The 14,218-nt window shown below is 41.7% G+C and overlaps 1 protein-coding gene across 4 annotated transcripts in view; it reads left to right on the top strand.

Annotated features, from left to right (window-relative positions):
• LOC148877699 (receptor-like protein 4) overlaps positions 1-14,218 on the top strand; it is a 44,478-nt gene that overhangs the window by 13,276 nt on the left and 16,984 nt on the right. The gene's annotated exons all lie outside the window — the stretch shown is intronic.

Below are 14,218 nucleotides of genomic sequence, written 5' to 3'. Positions count from 1 at the left end.
GTCTTTGTCTCTCTTTTACTCGTTTAGCCATCTTCTCTTCATTAAATATGTCATTTACTTTTCATTTTTTTGAGAGAAAAGGTAAACTAGTTCATTAAAACAAACTGAAAAGATACAGCCTTGCCCAATGAGGCACCGGGCAAGACAAAAACACTTTGTGCATCCCAAAAAACCGCTATATGAACATCATACAATTTTTTTTTGATAAATAACATCATACAAAAATATTACTGTGCTCAAAAAAAGCTGTAAGGACAATTCTTGAACAATTTGTGAGTCGCCACTCAGGAGTATAACCTTCCCCAAATGCTGTTTAAGACTTTCCTCCTCTGACCTCAAATTGTCTTCAAAAAGCCTCATATTTCTTTGACACATCTGCTTGGTTCTACCACCCTACCTCTCTTTGACAGATTATCAGCTGTTAGGCACCGCCCCAAAGCTGTCACGCACAAACAAAAAAGACTTTTAGAGGAGCCACGATCCTCCATACCAAGTCTTCGGGGAAATTAGCTTCCTCATCACTACATAGGTTGCTGTAAAAGGATTTGACTTATTCCCACAATTATTTCAGTTAGCTGAGCACCAAGATGCAGTGATTGCTGAATGTTTTGAGGTGATTGGGAACTCAGTAGCCTGGTGCTCTTCTTTTAGTAAGAATTTTCAGGATTGAGAAATCACAGACCTGGCGGATCTACTTGAACTGCTCTCCCTTCAACCCCTGAATCTGCTCAAAGACGACGGTTGGTCATGGACTTGGAGCACTGATGGTCTCTTCTCAGTCAAGTCATTTGCCACACACCTGACAGCAAGTTTTTCAGAAGACATGCCTGCTTCTAGAATCTGGAATCCAATATCCCCCTCAAAAATCAATGCTCTGTTGTAGGCCACAGCTCTAGGCAGGTGCTTAACTAAAGCCCACCTATTTAAGAGAGAGGTTCAGCTTCAGGATCAGAGCTGTATTGTGCGGTCAAGAAGTGGAAGATAACAGCCATCTGTTTCTGCACTGCTCTATCTATGCTAGAATTTGGAATCGTTTTCTCTGTACGGTGGGTCTTGCTTGGACTATGCCAGCTTCAGTGAAGGAGATGCTATGGGGTTGGGGGTTACAGGGATTGTCAAAGCTTGCTTCAGTTGTGTGGATGTCCATTCCGGCTGAAGTCATCAGCACCATTTGGGCAGAAAGGAACAAAAGAATAATCCAGAATATATATGGATCCGGAGGACCGGATATATATTTCTTTTGGAAAGCTGATTTCTTGGGTCTCGGCTTCTAAGGGGATCAGGCTTCTCAGTTTGGGGCTAGGCCTAGGAGCCTATGGCATCTGTAATCTTGTTCTGTTTGGGTTGTTTCCCCTATTAAGGTGTTTTCCTTGGGGGGGGGTGCTTTGTACTAGTATTTCATATCAATAAAATTTACCTTACCTTTTTCTCAAAAAAGAAAAAAAAACCTCGTTTCTCCCTTGCCCAAATCCTCTTGTCCCTCCTTGTACTATCCACCCTTACCACATTCAGGATCTGCACTAGCTCCTCCCATTGCTCCACTTCCCAATCATTTAGGTTCCTTCTAAAACTGGGACACCACTGACCTGCCCCTCCATCCTAAGAATACACCTCTGACACCATACACTCCTTGTTGATAACAATATCAAAGAGGGTTGGGAATCTGTCCTTAAGAGGGCTATCCCCACACCAGACCTCGTTCCAAAAACTAACTCTAGATCCATCTCCTACTTCCATTCTTAATCCTTGTCTAAAATCCCTCGCTGATTTCTGAATACCCCTCCAGACTGCACATCCGTAAAGTAGATTTGATTCCCCTGGGTCCCACCATACTTGGCCTCTATTGCTTTTCTCCATTGGTTTGTGGTCTGTTCATTCCACCTCCAATACCATTTCCCTAGACAAGCAAGTTAAAATTTTTCACATTTCTTAACCCAAACTTCCAGCCTTTCTTGACTTACAGGCTTTACTCCAGCTGACTAAATGAAATTTAAAATCATCCTTCAACCCTGCCATAGAAAATCTCTCATTGTCTTCGCCAACATCTTGGCCACATGGCTGGAATATAGAAGAGAGGCTATAAATAAGTGGGAAGAGAAGATAAAACACTTTTTAATATTATAAGTTTTCCAGTTTTCCTCCCTTCAATAGATACCTTGATTTCCGAGAGACTAGTTTCCTTTCCATTCTTTCCACCACCGGATCCCAAATCTTCTTAGAAATGCATTTTTCTCCAAGTGGCATCCCCAAGTACTTTGATGGCAACTTTCCAACCTTGCAGCCTACAATATCTGCATACACATCCAAATTAGGGCCAGCCCCCACCGCCATTAACTCACATTTGTGCATGTTGACTATAAGTCTAGAGACCACTTCAAACCATATTAGTATCATTCTGATTCTTTCCACTTGATCTTTTGACACATTGACAAAGAAAAGAGTATCATCAGCATACTGCAACAGTGCTACCTCCACTTCTTGACCCACCTTAAAGCCCTCTAGGAGTCCTCCTTCCACTGTCTTATTCACCATCATGCTTAGAGCTTCCGAAACACAAATAAACAGCAAGGGAGAGAGGGGATCACCTTGCCTTAGGCCCCTTGAACTCTGAAATCTGCCTGCTGAAACGTCATTTACCAGAATAGAAAAGCTAGCTGTTGTTATGCACACCTTTATCCAATTCCTCCAACTACCACCAAAGTTGAACCTTTTAAGCATGTTATCCATCCCAATTTACATGGTCATATGTCTTTTCCATGTCAACTTTAAGCAATACCCCCTCTCCACTTGTTCTCTTGGAATCAATGAGTTTATTTGCCACTAGTATGCCATCGATAATTTGCCTCTTGTCTACAAAAGCTCCATGAGATTCTGAAATTAATTTACCCATCATCCCTTTCATTCTTTTAGGTAACACCTTTGCTACCACTTTATACTCACTGCTAATAAGACTTATTGGTCTGAAATCTTTCAGACCGACCACCCCTTTCTTCTTGTGAATCAAAGCCAAAAAAGTAGAGTTTAGGCTTCTTTTGAACGCCCCATTCTGATGGAACTCCTGAAATACTTTCATTAAATCCTCTTTTATGAAACTCCAGCTTCTTTTAAAAAATTCCATTGTGAATCCATTTGATCCTGGTGCTTTGTCACCTTCCATTTCTTCAATTGCAGCTCTAACTTCCTCTTCTGAAAATTCTGCTCCATGTTGGCTGGCCTCTGGTTGAGAGAGACTCTTAAAAAGCATCCCATCCAGCTTTGGTCTTCTCCACATTTCTTTATAGAGGTTTTAAAAATAATTAGTAGCTGCTTGCCTTATCCTTTCTTCCCCTTCAACCACCTCCCCCTCCTTCCTCCAGCCTCTTAATGGTAGTAGTCCTGTTTGCCATTTTATGGAAGAAAGATGTGTTTTTATCCCCCTATTTTAACCACAAACATCTGGAACGTTGTCTCCACTTAATTTCTTCCTGGAAGCATAATTTGTCATAGTCCAAATTTTCCCTTGCCCTCTTTTGCCTCTCCTCTTCCCAAACACTCCTCTCTTCCTCTGCCCTATCCACCTCCACTATTTTCCTTAGGAAATCCTGTTTTTTTCCTTTCTACTCCTTTAAAAACCTGCCTCTTCCATCGTTTCAGCTCAGAGTTTACATGAGAAAGTTTCTTACAGAACACATGGCTTGCTGTTCCCATTACTGTAGACTCCTCCCACCACCTTCTAATCAGATTCATGAAGCCTTCCTCTTTCAACCACAAATGTTCAAATCTGAAAGGTGGATTTCTAATGGTGGCTAATCCTTTACAGTTCAAAACAATTGGTGAGTGGTCTGATAGAGGATGGGGCAGTGCTTCTTGGGATAGATATGGGAAGCTATCCTCCCAGTCAGTGGAAACTATAAATCTGTCCAACTTCACTAACACAGGATCCTCCTGATTGTTTGTTCAGGTGTACCTTGCCCGCAATAAAGGTAAGTCCACTAGCTCCCATCTTCTCAAAAACTGTGAGAAGCCTTTTCTACCCCTGCATCTACTATCACCACTCCTCATCTCAGGAAAATCTGACTGTAATAAAATCCCCCTCCCCCCCAATTATCCAAGGGAAATGCCACCTCTCTCTTATCCCGTCCAACTCAGCCCACAGATCCCCTCTTCCTCTATCCACTGTTGGCCCATACACCCCAGTCAAAATCCATTTGAAATTATTTTTAAAGGATTGGAATAATAATGACACTAAGAACGATCCCTTCAGCACCCCCTGAACCGAATGAGAGCATGGATCCCAAACAATTAACAAACCCCTAGCTGTGCCCACTGTAGGAATTGTTTCCCACTCACAGTCCCCTTCCCCCCACAATGACCACACCACTTCATTGGACATAACCTCCATGTTTGTTTCCTGAATGGACAGAATTGAAGGCCACTTCTTTAAAAAGCCCCTGGCTACCACTCTTCAGCGTCCGGAATTTAAACCCCTAATGTTCCAAGCAATGATTTTTAAATTGTCCATTCTCTTTTTTTATTACTTTTCTCCTTTTTTCTTTCTTTCTCACTCTTTTTTTTTTTCCTTTCTTAATTTTCTTTTTCTTTCTCCTTTTCCTTTCTCTTTTCTATTTCTTTTCCCCCTTTTTTCTAAATATTTTTCTCTCTTTTCTCTTTTACCTTTCAACTATAGAAGTATAAGAAAAAAACACACAAAAAAAAGACGAGCTGTCACCTGTAGTTCTTGCTTGGTTGTGCTTAGCTACCTGCCCTATTGTTTAGACCCCACGCTAATATAAAAATTTCTTTGTCGGATCTCCTGCCCTTCTAACCTCTTTCCTCTAATTCTCTCCTTTCTATCTCTTTCAACAAGTTAATTGTTTCCGGTTCCATTCTCTTGATCGAGACTCTGAGGTATTTCCCAAAGGTCTGGAACTTCGACAAAACCCAAGGAGACATACCCTCCTCCTTGGGCCTAATCCTCTTTGCTTAATTACACATGGTCGAGGCCACCACCTACTGCTCCTGGTCAGACTCTTGCCATTGATTTGCCAGCTCCATTGCAATTGGTCTTATCTCCTGTAGTAGCTCTGTAATTGCTTAATTTTCTTTCTCACTCACCACTAACGCTCTACCAGAAGAACACGGCAGTGGATCACCCATTTCTGCTTCATTTGAGAGACTTGAGTTACCCTGCTTGCATTATCTGCTAGCAGGGCAGGTGCTTCCTTGCAGAATAGTAGCCTCCCTCTCTCTTTGACACGGGAAGGTCACCACAGCAATTGGTTCAACCAGGTGAGCACCCAAATTAAGACTTGGGACTTGGTTGGTTTGGGCCAATCCCAAACTTGAGACTTGGTCTTTTTTGTTACTATATGTTTTGGTTAGATTTATTTTGGTAGTTGTGTGCACTTCTCTTTTCTTTTGAACTATAATGACTTAAAAAGTGAATTATATGAAAATAATAATCCAATCATCTAATCATTGATTCCTCATTGGTTCTTTAGGGAAAGATTTTTCATTAACATCATCATCATCCATGCCTTATCCCAACTATATGGGGTTGGCTATTTTGGGGAAAGATTAAAAAAAAACTATAATAATTGTTAAGTCACCAATTTTAATGAAACATTAGAAAGTTCATAATAATATTCTAAAATTTTAAACCTTAAATATATAGTATATCAATGAAATTTGAAATATCACCTACATATCAACAAAAAATAGGAGATATTAGGGAAAACGATTCTTGTAAATTTTGTATCACCACCTAGTAGAATGGGGAGATTTTGGGGAAAGTTAGCCAAACCTAGCCGATATTGCGAACCATGGTCCAAACCAATCCCATGTGTATAGCCCCACAAACTACTTTTCTCCTATTGAATCTTTTCAATTACCAACTCTACTGGAAAGCCTCCTGCCTCCATGGTGTCTGGCTCTTCTGTAAAAAAAGTGGTTTCTTTTTTTGATGAATGAATAAGTAGATTTATGAAGGAGAACAAAAAAGAGGCGAGAGATGCTACCTCCCCTTTAGGGTGAGTACAGGCCCAAGTCTTAACAAAAACAGAACAAAGTTATAGATTAGCCTAATACAGAGAAGCCTGAGAAACCCCTTGTTTAGCCAGAGAGTCTGCCAAAGCATTTGCTGATCTGATAATCCATTGGAAGTTGACTGACATATTCCTTATGATTCATTTTGCTTTTTTTAGGAGATCTCTGTAGCTCCAAACTGCACTGTTCGGATTCAGCAGCGAATCCACTACCACCTTGGAGTCTCCTTCTACTAGTAGGTTCTGCACCCCAAGTTGGTTTAGCAATTTGTAGGCCTTGTACAAATGCTAGCATTCCAGCCCTTGTTGAGTCTCCAACTCCCATTGGACCTGAGAATAAAGAGATAATGTTGCTGTCCTTGTCCCTCAAAACCCCTCCAATGCCTGAGGGCCTTGGGTTGCCTTGGCTGCTACCATCAAAGTTCAGCTTTACAACCACTTCTGGAGATGTCCACCTTACTTGTGCCCTAATCTTCTTAGAGACTACAGATGCCACTGTAACCCAACCCCTCTGAATATCATCATATGAATAATCCAGAAAAAGTGGTTTCTTGACTCATCAATAATCTTCTTCATCATGGAGAGAAACTGCCTTGTCACAGAAACATCACAGCCCTAGGTTGAATCAGCAATTGGATTCCATCTTAATTGTAAGGTTGCTTTAGCATTTCATCTACAAGATTTTATGGATTGGGTTTTAGGCAAAGCTTGGGAGATGCCACTACTCTTGTTTGAGACTTTGAGGATCAAAAGTTTTTGACAGATGCTACACTCAGGCAGTTCTTGACTGAAGGCTGAAATTTAGAAGCTTATCTAATATATTTCTTCTCATAACTGTTTGCGAGCTAGGGCTTTGTGGATTGAACTTTTTCAGCAATGGATAGAAGCTTAGTGGAAGGAGACTTTGTGGAGAAAGCAAAATGGAGGTCAGCTTTGAGGGTAGAGGCCAAAGATTTTCTCTTTGAAGAAATATGGATCAAAGGAAGAATGGGACTGAAAATAAGAGAACAGAAGAGGGCTATGGTTCTTGTGGAAGGCTCAGACATGATTGTCTGTGTGAAGGAATATGTCTTTGATGCAGCAACTAAAGGGAAACAGACAAAATGGAAAGAAAAGTCCTCAGAGTCAGGTAGGAGTTATGTGATGGAGAACAAGGGGAATGCAAAGGGTGCATTCATATCTCTTACTGAATATTTTTCTAAAGGAAGGAAGCAGGTGGTTTGCTTCCCTCAAGGGAAGAATGGCAAAGGATGGATAAAGATAGCTGGGATACTAACAAAATTCCTAAATAGAAGGGAATTGGAAAAAAAGAACTATCGGAAATTGATGAAAGGGAACTAAGACCAGAAACTAGAAGACAGATCATGTATAAGGAAGAGGTACCAGAAAAGAAATTTTTAACCATGCCAAACAGTAGGAGGGATCCTTCCTGGATAGTAGCAGATGGAACAGCAGGAAAATGGGAAAGAACACAAGTGGTTGAAGCTGGAGCATTGGTGACAGATTGGTGGAAAGTTGCAGAACTACTGAAGCTCAAACTGGAGCTAAGAAGCACCTTCATCTTAACTCCGTTTGATTCTGCTAAGGCAGTATTGGACCCTCTCCAAAACCAGGTAAATGTTAGAGCTGTTGTATCCAAGATGTTCTGGGGACCTTTTCAGTCTATAGATGGTCTTTTTCATCAAACTCGAAAGTGTTCTTAATGGAAAATAATGTTACTGTCCGAGTGGTTGGGCTGCCATTCCATCTCTGGAATCAAGAAACTGCAAACTCAATTGGTTTGCTGTGTGGAGCTCACCTTGATGGTGTCTTCTGGGGAGATCTGCGAAGTGCAGCCATTCTACTGGGTGGAGTAAAACCAGAAGATATACCGAGGAAGGTGACTGTAATTGTGGATGAACTGTTCTTACCAGTTTGGTTAGTGTCCTCCATTGAAGCTAACCTTTGGAGGGAGGCAAGGCAGGAGGAAGGCAAAAAGGTGGAGGAAATGGAGTTAGTTTGGTTAGTGTCCTCCATTGAAGCTAATCTTTGGAGGGAGGCAAGGCAAGAGGAAGACGAAAAGGTGGAGGAAATGGAGTTATGTGGCAGCTTGAAGTTGGTTGGAAAAAAGAGACAAGGAAGTTTCATTGAAATGGAAACTCTACCTTTAGGCAGTTCAAATGATTTGGGTCAAGAGACTATTAGGAGACGTGTGATACAAGGTAAAGGTTTGATAATCAATAGAACCTTTGCTCAGGTAGCTGCTTGTGGCGCCAAACAAAATATTTTGAATGATTCAAATGAAGGAAGGGCAAAGGTATTGGTAGCCTCAGGAATATGCACGGGAGTCCAACTAGCAAGCCCATCTCTAAATTGTAATTTTGGGCCCAGTAGGCCCGAAAAGTTAAGTGGGCTATGCTTAAAAGATCCAAGGGTGAGGGGGGCGCGTGACAAATTAAAGGAGCACATGACAAGGTTGGCTCCTCAGGTAGACAGTAAAATCCATCTACCATCGTCTTCCTCAAGCTCTTTCTCTCGTTCGGACAGTTCAATGAAGGTCTCCATCTCGTTACAGTGGAGACCCTCGAAAGATGCCGCATAAGGAACAGGATCGCCGTAACCCCAGGAGTGTGAAGAGCAGTGAGGTTTTCGACTCTGATTCGGAAAGATTGATAGGCGATGAAGAACTTTCTGATTCCGATTCAGATTTGGAAGAAACCATCAGCTTGGGAAGTATCGACCTCCAAAAGCCAAGAGATATACTAGAAGAGGGTAGCCTAAACACTGAACTATTATTCCTAGAGGAGACGGATTCGCAAGATTCTGGTAATATCAAAACGCAAAGAAGAGTAAGCCTTAGCAGCGGAGAACAGATCTTTCCCAAACTGGGTATGCTATACAAAAGACAGGTGGAGTTGGGAACACTGAAAGAGGTAAGGCAAAGTGCATCCCGGCCAATAAACGAGTCCATCCCATATGTGCAGCCTAGTCAGGACATCAGGCCAAAGAGACGGGAATCAAACTTGGAGCCTTACCTAAGGATTCACGTAGAGGGAAAGAGAAGTGAAGTTTCTATGATTGTAGAGGGTGAGGAAGTATTGGTTGTACCTAGCCCGCTTCCACTGCTGAGTTCGGAAAAGGGGAAGCACCTAGTCCTGACTCCAAGAATTGATACCCAACAGCCGGTCCACATGCAACCATCTATGCTAATTCTAGTTTAGCCTGTCCATTTGGTTTTAGATACTAACTTGGGTTCTCTGCCTGTAACAGATGTCCTGGAATCCCAACCAGACCAACCAACTGGTAACAGGGAAGTGGCGATTGATAATGATGGAGTCCGATCAAAGAAGGGAGTTGGATTGTTAGAAAGGAAACAAGAGGAGTTAGAATGGATTTGGGAGCAGATTTGTGCCCTACTGGAGGAATCAGAGGCAAGAACCAATAGATTGGGGCAAGAATTAGGAAATAAAGGGCAGAATAGGAAGTCAGTGGGAAATAAGGGTAGGAAAAAGAAGAAAAAGTCTGAAGTAGAGAGACTAATAATGGACATTGAAGGGGATATCGAGTTCAGTGGCAGAGGGGAAAGAAAGAAGGGTTCTAAATGAAGGAACACTATATTGGAGGGCTAAATTCTTGAGAGGTAATGAAGATAATAAGCTGAAATGTAAGGGGTTTGGGTAGTGCCAGAAAAAGGAGATCGATTAAGGAGCTACTTAGGAGAGAAAGACCTGATGTTGTGATGTTGCAGGAGACAAAATTAGTTGAACTGGATAGAAGGTGGGTTAGGGAGATCTAGAAAATAAGAGGGGTAAAATGGTGCTCAGCTCCGTCGTGGGGAGCCTTGGGGGGAATAGTAACTTTGTGGAGGGAGGACTTCGGAGAACCATTAGAGGAGCTAATAGGAAACTTCACTGTATCCCTAAAATTCAGAATGGTGGAAGATGGATTTACTTGGGTGCTAACAAATGTGTATGGTCCAAATAATCACAGAGAGAGGAACGAGTTATGGGAGGAGCTTCATGGAATTCAAGGTTTGTGGGAAGGTCCTTGGTGTTTGGGGAGTGATTTTAATGCAATAAGATTCACAAATGAGTCAAATAATCCTAGGCAGGCCATTACAACTAGTATGAGGAAGTTCAATGACTTCATAAATTCCTGTGAGTTTCGGGAGCTTCCTTTACTACAGGCTACCTACACTTGGTCCAACTTCCAAGAAAACCCAACCTACTCAAAGCTTGACAGATTCCTATTTAATGAGGGCTGGGAGAGCCACTGGAGAGGTTTGGTGGCTAACGCCCTACCCTAGGATAACCTCTGATCACTACCCTATAGAAGTAGGACAAGAACCTCTTGGTAATGGACTTAGACCATTTAGGTTTGAAAATATGTGGTTGACACATCCGGACTTCTTGCCTAAGATTAAGGAATGGTGGAGTGAAGAGATGAGAGAAGTGAAATGGGATGGGGTTAGATTCCACAAAAAATTAAAAAGGTTGAGAGGCAAAATAAAAGAATGGAATGAGGTTCAATTTGGAAGAGTTGAGGAGGTAAAAGCTAGATTATTGGTTCAGATTGAGGAGTTAGATGCAAAAGAATCCCAAGGGATGATGGATGAGCAAGACAGAGAAATGAGGAGGAAACTGAAAAAGAAGTTAGAGGGACTTTGTTGAGGGAGGAGATCTCTTGGAGACAAAAATCAAACATAAGTGGATCAAGGAAGGGGATGGGAATACCAAATTCTTTCATGCTTTGGCTAATGGGAGAAGGAGGAAAAATTTGATACTAAAGCTTGATGTTGATGGTGTGGAGATAGCCTCTCAAGAGGAGATTGCCAGTAGGATTGTGGATCACTTCAAATCCATCTTTCAAAGACCCTTTAGAGAAACAGTTAATAGTAGGGGAGGAGAATTGGCCAACTTTGAACCAAACAGATAAGGGATGGCTGGAAAGAATGATTGAGGAAGAGGAAATTAAACAAGCTGTTTCTATGGATAGGGCTAAGGCACCGGGTCTTGACGGATTTACAATGGCATTTTATCAGGACTGTTGGGACATAGTCAAAGAAGACTTAATTGGAGTATTTAGAGAATTTGAGGATAAACATTTTGTGAGTCCTGGAATCAATGCCACCTTTATAGGCTTAATTCCCAAAAAGAATGATGCCAAACACCCCAAAGATTTTCGGCCAATTAGCCTAGTGACAAGCATCTATAAGATTTTGGCATAAGTGCTCTCTAGGAGGATCAAAGTAGTTCTCCCCTCTCTCGTTAGCCAAGCACAAGGAGCCTTTATACAGGATAGACAAATTACAGATCAGATCCTTATTACAAACGAGAGTGTGGAAGAGATAAGGAGATCGGGCAGGAAAGGGTTTGTTTGCAAACTGGACTTGGAGAAAACCTATGACTTAGTGGATTGGAATTTCTTGTTGGAGATGTCGAGAAGATGTGGATTTAGGGATAAATGGTGTAATTGGATAAGAGGATGCTTAAACTCTTGTCGTTATTCAGTGTTGGTGAATGGGGTGGTTAAGGACTTTTTTCCAGCCAATAGAGGCTTAAGACAAGGGGATCCACTCTCCCCTTTCCTCTTTACACTTGTTGCTGATGTCTTTAGTAGGATGATCTCCAAAGCAGGCGAGGAGGGCCAAATAAAGGGATGGAGATAGGGAGCAGTGGCATTCCAGTAACCCACCTTCAGTTTGCTGATGATATTGTTATTTTTTGTGAAGGGAATGAGTTGAGCAAAGTGGAGAACCTTAAGATTTTAATAAGTACTTTTGAGAGGGTCTCCAACTTGAAGGTAAATTTTGATAAAAGTTGTGTGGCTGGAGTAAACTTGGAGAATAGGGAGATTGAATCCATTGCAGAATGCTTAGGTTGCAACATTTCTTCTTGGCCTTTGACATACTTAGGGCTACCCTTAGGAGCCAACCCTAAAGAAAGTAGTTTCTGGGCCCCTATTGTGGAGAAATTTGATAAGTGCTTGGTGGTTTGGAAAAAGAATTACATTTCAATAGGGGGTAGGCTGACTTTAATTAAGGCTACACTTGCCAACCTTCCAACCTACTTCCTTTCAGCGTTCAGGATTCCTCCAAGGGAGGCTAAGAAACTGGAGAAGAGAATGAGGAACTTTCTATGGGAACCAGGAGAGGTGAAAAGGGATCACTTGATCATATGGGAGATAGTTAACAAACCAAAGGAAGAAGGGGGTTTAGGGATAAGGAACATAGTGTTGAAGAATGTAGCTCTTCTAGGGAAGTGGCTATGGAGATGGCCCCGAGAGAGAGAGAGATTATGTAATGAGGTGGTGGCAAGCATTCATGGTTGTGCAGGAAATGGTTGGGATTCCGGGATATCTCGCCGAGCTACCCTTACTACACCTTGGAAGGCTATACATGGTATTCTCCCTCGCTTCCTCAGATTCATCAGGTATGATCTTGTTCTAGTAATGCTATTCTGTTCTGGGAGGATATTTGGGTGGGTACTCAACCCCTCAAAGATTGTTACCCCTCGCTCTATTCCATTTCCCTTCACAAACATGATCCAATTGCAACTTTTCTCCTGAGCCCGTTAAACCTCTTATCTTTAAATTGGGACTTTGGGTTTCGTAGAGGATTAAGGGATGGTGAGTCGAGTTGTGTTATTGAGCTAATTCATTTACTAGAATCCGTTTGCTTGGACCCCACTTCTTTTGATCAAAGGGTTTGGACTCCTCTTCCAAAAGGTACTTTTACTTGCTCTTCTTTTCTAAAATCCCTCAGTTCTAACCCCATTTCCCAAGGATTCCTTGTCAAAGAAGTCTGGGCGCAACCTATTCCCCCAAAAATTGTTGTATTCTGCTGGGAAGTCTTCTATGGGAAAATCAATACTTCGGAAAACTTACAGAAAAAGAGACCTTCGCTTTGTCTTTCCCCAAATTGGTGTTCCTTGTGTAAGGCCGAGAATGAGGACTATTTCCAATTGCTTATCTCCTGTTCCTTTGCTACAGCTATATGGAAGTGGAGCCTTTGTTTATTTGGAGGTAGGTGGTCTATGCCTTTTGATTTAAGTTTGTTATTCAACCCATCTGTCTTTGTTTGGCACACTAGAAGAGGTAAGGTCATGTGGAAATGTGTCAGGGCAGCCACTCTGTGGACTCTTTGGGAGGAAAGGAATGCAAGAATTTTCTTAGAGAAGGAAAGAGGGTTAGATGAAATGAAGGATTGTATCCTAACAAGAGCAATCCATTGGCTGAAAACTATGGATATCTTTGATGACTTCTGGAGGAATTGGTTAGCAATAGCTAACACTTCAACAAAGAAGGATAGAATTCTGTCAAAATGGATTCCGCCTTTGGAAGGTGTCATCAAGCTGAACCTTGATGGAAGCAGCCAAGGCAACCCCGGGCCTTCAGGTATAGGGGGTATCCTAAGAAATAAGGACAGCAACATAATTTCCCTATTCTTAGGACCGATGGGAGTGGGGGATTCCACAAGGGCATAAATCCTTGCTGCAGTACAAGGAATTCAGATTGCCAGCCAGCTGGGGGTGGAGCATCTCCTAGTTGAAGGGGACTCTCAGGTGGTAACAAGGTGGCTCCTAAACTTGGATACCACCATTTGGGGCTACAAAGATCTCATAAAAAAAGAGTGGTTAACAAGGGGACTCTGCTAATTCTTTGGCTGATGCTTTAGCCAAACAGGGGGTTTCTAGGGAAGATCTTTTTTGTGCTTCTATGTAAGTTATTAATTTGGAAATCTGTACTTAACTAGCCCGGAGAGGTTGCAACTCGTGCCTTTCCTTGGGGACTTTGTACTATTGTCTATTGCTGTTTAATAAAATTATTTCAATTATAAAAAAAAAATTAATCTTCTTCATCATGAATACCATCATTTTTTTTTATCAATAACAGAGATTTCATTAATTGATTAAGTGATAAAAAACATTCAACTAGAGCTAAGTAACTTAACTTCTTACAAATGCCACTAAAGCCAAAAATACAGAGAAGATTACAGTTGAGCCCAAAAAACAGGGCTCTTATTCACCCCTTGTCTAGCTAACCCATTTGCAAAGGAGTTTGCACTTCTCTTTATCCAAGTGCATCGAACTTCCATATCTTTTGTCAGCTAGTTGTATTTCCTCTTTTCATTGCTGTAGTTCCATAGTCTTGAATTTTCTTCTTTTAACCAATTCACTACAGTTTCAGGGTCTCCTTCTAAGATCAGCTTGTTTATG

The sequence above is a fragment of the Nelumbo lutea genome, chromosome 1 (assembly GCF_056320005.1).
Source record: "Nelumbo lutea isolate HS-2025 chromosome 1, American lotus-T2T, whole genome shotgun sequence".
In the NCBI taxonomy this organism is placed as follows: domain Eukaryota; kingdom Viridiplantae; phylum Streptophyta; class Magnoliopsida; order Proteales; family Nelumbonaceae; genus Nelumbo; species Nelumbo lutea.
The sequence above is the reverse complement of the archived record's forward strand: the minus strand, read 5'-3'. Positions and strand labels throughout refer to the sequence as shown.